Here is a 5,179-nt window from a genome sequence, read left to right as displayed (position 1 = left end):
AAATGAAGCCAGAGGTAGCACTGGCTACATTAGGAGCCAGGGTAGTTTTTCCCACAATGTTGCTAGCCATATAGGCTGCTTGTTAGCAGCAGTTTGCAGAATTCAGGGATGTTCTACTGATGCTAATCAGCCATTAACTAACTCACATGTCTTTATTTGAGGTTACTGGTACCATCTTGTACACTTTGCTGAGCTCCTTGGAGGAATGTTGGGATAAAAATATAAGGTGATAGTAATCCCTAATAAGGCTGAATGAGATAGTTCCATTATTTTGGTTGCCAAGCATTCTTGATCATATCTTAACAGTTTTATCTTCTTTATGGATACTTTTGTTTTGAGTTATCTCAAGTGTGCTCATCTTTTACATGGTAGAGAAGGACCATACTATTATAGCTCAGTTCCATTTCCTATTCATAGGAGTCTACATTTTCCCCTTTCTAGACCAGACTATCTATTTTTTAAAAAATGCGTACAGTCTGTTCAACCTTGGAGAGTTCCTGTGCTCTCTTTAATTCATTAAAAATACATCCTGGGATCTCCAGCTTGCCTGAAACAAAATAGAAAGACCCTCTGACCCTGGCACTCTGCATGTAGTTGCACTAGAAACATTTATCACTGTCACACTAACTTAACCGCCTTGGCTTTGCCATGGCAAAGTAGCATAGGAATTATAGTTTGGTAAGGGTTCAGAAATACTGCCGAGGTTTCCCAGAATTCCAGTCCACAACACCCCCTAGGGAAAGGGAATGACTGGTAAACCAATTGGAGTCTGACACCAAGAGGAGGGTTTATCCACCAGTGTATATCCACTGTGTATATCCATCAGTGCTACCCATGCTGACCAATATGAAACTTTTCTTTGCGGTTTTTAGAATCACTCTCCTAACTTCCTAGACTGCAGTTTATAGGTAAGCTCAGATAAGGGCTGATGCTTCTTTCGTTGCAAAGAAGAAGCTGCAGCTCTTAGAAGTGCTAGCAAGAGATGATAGAAAACAGATTTCAAATACATTAGTATTTCTCTTATTGAAGGAATTAATTGTAACCATTTCATTTATAATGCTATCTTTCTCTTGTAAGCATTTTGAATTGTCCTGCATCTAGAAAAAGAGACACTAGCAAATAAGGGTGCGCAATGAAAAAAATTCTGTTCCTATTTTGGATCTGCGGTTTCCAAACATATGATGTACCATTATTGTTTTTTTCTGGGTGGGGCATCGTTGGCTCAGATCTAATCTGTTTAGTTTTTTTGTTATCATGAGTTTCAGCCCCATTCTTTGCAATGTGGGATTCCAGGATCTTTGGGGCAGCTGTTTTTGCACTTAAAAGCACTGATATTGTACTTAACACAGTGCTCCCTCTAAACTGTCAACCCACTGCATTTTTCTTCAGTTACATTATATGCATGCATGTGCATGCACACACAACAATAAACCTTGATGAAGATGAGCGTCAAGGGCCTGGTGCACACTACGATGAGATGGGTAGTAGCTGTGGGGCGATGGCAACATTCAAAACAATTATTTTTCTATAGTGTCAATCAATTATTATCTTTGCATCCTGCTGTTGCCTTTTGGTGTCATGTTTCCTTGTTGAAAGGGGATTTATTTCACAGTACTTTGCATGCCAATTCAAACCCACAATCAGCCAATAACCTGACACAGAATTAAGACACCAAAACAGCGACCTATAAAGAATTTTTTAAAATTGTTTATAAATAACCCAGATGTATATTGTCTCTCTCTGGATCCTATGCATAAAGACCAGTTACATCAGGGGATCTTATATACGGTTAGTGCTAGTTGTTTACAGAATAATTGCTAGCTGTTTACCGAATAAAAGGTTAAAAAGCTTAATACAAACATCCCTTCAGAATTACATTTCCCAGGATTCACAGCACCCAACAAGCCTGATTGACAGGAGAGTGAGATCACACTGTAATATAAACATCTCAGTGCTGAAATCATACTTTTGTTATGGGTTTGAAATGCTTGTCGGAAGTAATACATTCAAAGTTAAAATCTTAGTTTTTTTAAAAAAAAATTCTCATAAGAAGTACACAAATATAAACACAATTAGACCCCCAAAGAATATACTAGCTTCAGACATAAAGAGTCAAAGAGAAAACCGAAGTCTATAGTCTTTTCTCCATGCTAAGATCCCTCTGAGTTACAAATAATCAAAAACAGGTGTGCAAGAGAATATCCTTACGCAGGGTTGCTAAGGATGAAACTTTTCATTTACTTTGCTCGCTTTGGGCCTGGAGAGGGTGGCTGTAGGTTCCCCACAGAGGGAGGGAAGGAAGGAAGGAAGGAAGAAGGGATCACTCTAGTCAACATCCCCCCACTCCACTTCTGATTGGGCCTATAGAAGGGGGAGATGTTATCTAACAGCATCCATTTGATTTAAAACAAAAAAATTGAATGGCCACATCCACAGTTCTTGAAAAAGCTACCATTGGAGAAACACCCTGGAAAGATAAAGAAGCCGCCCCACCATCTCACCTGGTGCTGAAAACAAGAAGGTTGTATGGAGCCAAAACCTGTCTATGTTTGTGTCCTTTGTCTCTTTTAATATCCTGCCCTAACTTGATTGCTGTGAAGGGAGTATGCCTCTGGAGATCAAAGTTGCTCTGAACTTCATCATCTCCTATCTATACAACAAGCTGCCACTGAGGTGGGATGACCTGTTTGGTGAAGAGCTAGAGCATCTATTGAAGAAGAAATATGGATGCCATTGGTACCCAGAAAAGCCTCAGAAGGGTTCAGGTTATCGCTGTGTTCACATTGAGGAGACAGTGGACCCTGTAGTGGAACTGGCTGCCAAACGGAGTGGACTGGCTGACGAGGACGTGCAGGCCAATGTCCCTAACAAACTGAGTGTCTGGACTGACCTTTTTGAAGTTTCCTGCCAAATTGAAGAGAAGGGGTAATTCAAAATCTTGTATCTGGATGACAGCAAGGGCTGCAGTGCAACCGAGTTGGACAAAGAGATCAAGAGCAGCTTCAACTTTGATGCCCAGGTGTTTGTGCCCATTGGAAGCCAAGACAACTCCTTGTCCAATTCTCCTTCCCCATCTTTTGGCCAGTCTCTGAACCCTACTTTCATCCTTTGTTCAGCCCAGCCCAGCCTTCACCACTGCCACTTTTGCTGCCACAAAGTTTGGTTCAACAAAGATGAAGAAAAGTGGAGGAGCTGGAGCCAGTACAAATGGCGCAGGGGTTCCTCAGCAGTAGCAGCAACTGCAGCAGCAGTGTTTGGCCTGGTCACCCACCAATGGGCTGCTGAAGCACAAAGGCCCCTCCCTATCTATTCATTCTCTGAACTTCATTGGGGGCAGTCTAGCTCCTCAATCTCTGCTCTCCCCCAATGCCAAGGAGTTTGTTTACAATGGTGGATCACCAGGATCTGGCAGCCTCTTCTTTGATGGTGTAGCTGCCGAGAACCAGGCTGGCGGCATCCCACCTGCATCCCAGTTCAGTGCCAGCAGTGGTGGTGGCAGCTTTGATATGACTTAGGTTTTTGGTGGCTTCTTTCTGGAGAAGACACGCTTCGTGGAAGGACTCAGTTACAATCTGAATGCCATGCAGTATCCCAGCCAATCGTTCCAGCCAGTGGTTTTGGCCAACTGACCACCATGAGAGTATTCTGAGGAAAATAACTTTCAAAAAAAGAGAAAAAATAATTAGAAATATTTGAAATCTTATAAATATAGCTTCTTGGAAAGAGACAAACCCTGATTCATTGTGTCATGCCGGGGACCACTGCTGAAGCACTGATGATTTTTTTAAAAACTTGTTTCCTGTGCTCTTTCCTATCCGTTCTTAATGAGAGAAGCAATCCTTCTCTGCCCAGCAGTGGTGTGAACCAGCATCACTTTATCTCCCATGTTGTTCCTTGGAACTGGTTCTTAAATGTGCTTGCTGAGTAATCAAAGACAGGATTCCAGATTTCTCAGTTTACAGAATGAAAACAATGGAAAATGTTTACAGTTGAAAGGAACCTTCTCATGTCACTGCAATACTGAGCTAACCTGTAGTTCAGTCTCTACAGTGAAGGAGAAAGAATCTGCCCACTGAGGCAAATTTGCCCACTGAGCTTCAATAATACTCGCATAGGATTTTAGGAGAGGGGTCCTCAGAAAAATCCCTTACTTACTTTCAGAAAGTGTCTTTAGAATTGCAGGCTATGCGTGAAGTTTTCCAGGGCTTTTATCAAGTTTAATTGATTGAACAGACCACTTTCCCCCAACCCTCCATCAGCAGCACTTTTCCTCCCAGTGATTGTCCAAGTGTCCTGATAGGAGTGGGGGACACACACCTGTGTCTGGGTAGCACCACAAAACAAACCAAGATGCACTCCCTAAACAGGTCTACTCAGATATAAGTCCCATGCTTTCTCCCAGAAAAGTGACTTTCAAATTCCAGACTGTGACTGAAATTTGCACATCCCCTGTTCCAAATGTTTCCAAGACTGATAGGTAGAGAGAGGTCTCCCCTTGCACGGACCCAATTAGCAGGGAAACAATGCCATTTCCTGGGTAGTTATGGGGGGAAAGGATGCATTCATGCACGTCATGCACATTCCCCCTTCCCATCAACAGAGTTAAGTAACAACAGGCTCACCACCCCCCTTGGGATCTAATTGGTGAATGCTGTTCGGGGGGGGGGGGGCGGGGAGATGCTGCAAGGTAAGAACAGTTTGGTTTCCCAGATTTGGTTTAGCATTCCAGAAGCTGCTTTAATAAAACGAAACAGTGATTTCTGGGTGTATTTCATCTCTGTTTCATTTTGCATAGCCCTACCAGAAAAGTACAATAACTTTTTAATTATTTATTTGAAAATGTTATTTATAACCTGAGCTTTGGCCTTCTCAGGCTCCCAAAGCAACTTATAAATGATTAGAAATGCAATATATATACAATACAAATCAATCAAAACAACAGCAATTTAAAACAATATGCAGAAAAAGTAAAATATAGCAGGCACTTAGTTACATAAAACACAGCTTTCAGAGTCCTTTCAGTTTAGCTCATAGGCCTTCTCTTGTTGTTTTGGTTTCTACTTCTACTTGAGTCAGAGGGCCTCTAAGCTACTGCAACCTTCATAGGAAGGGTGTTAACTACTTGAGGTGGAAAAGCACTGGGTTCCAACCAACCTCATATTTAATTTTTTAAATACGT

General features: G+C 41.8%; 1 pseudogene; it reads left to right on the top strand.

The window, feature by feature from the left end:
• The first annotated feature begins 2,605 nt into the window (after positions 1-2,605).
• LOC129325053 (protein Tob2-like) lies at positions 2,606-3,629 on the top strand (annotated as a pseudogene).
• The last annotated feature ends 1,550 nt before the right edge of the window (positions 3,630-5,179 follow it).

Source organism: Eublepharis macularius, chromosome 2 (genome assembly GCF_028583425.1).
Source record: "Eublepharis macularius isolate TG4126 chromosome 2, MPM_Emac_v1.0, whole genome shotgun sequence".
NCBI lineage: Eukaryota > Metazoa > Chordata > Lepidosauria > Squamata > Eublepharidae > Eublepharis > Eublepharis macularius.
Note: the sequence above shows the minus strand (reverse complement) of the source record. Positions and strands in the feature narration are given on the sequence as shown.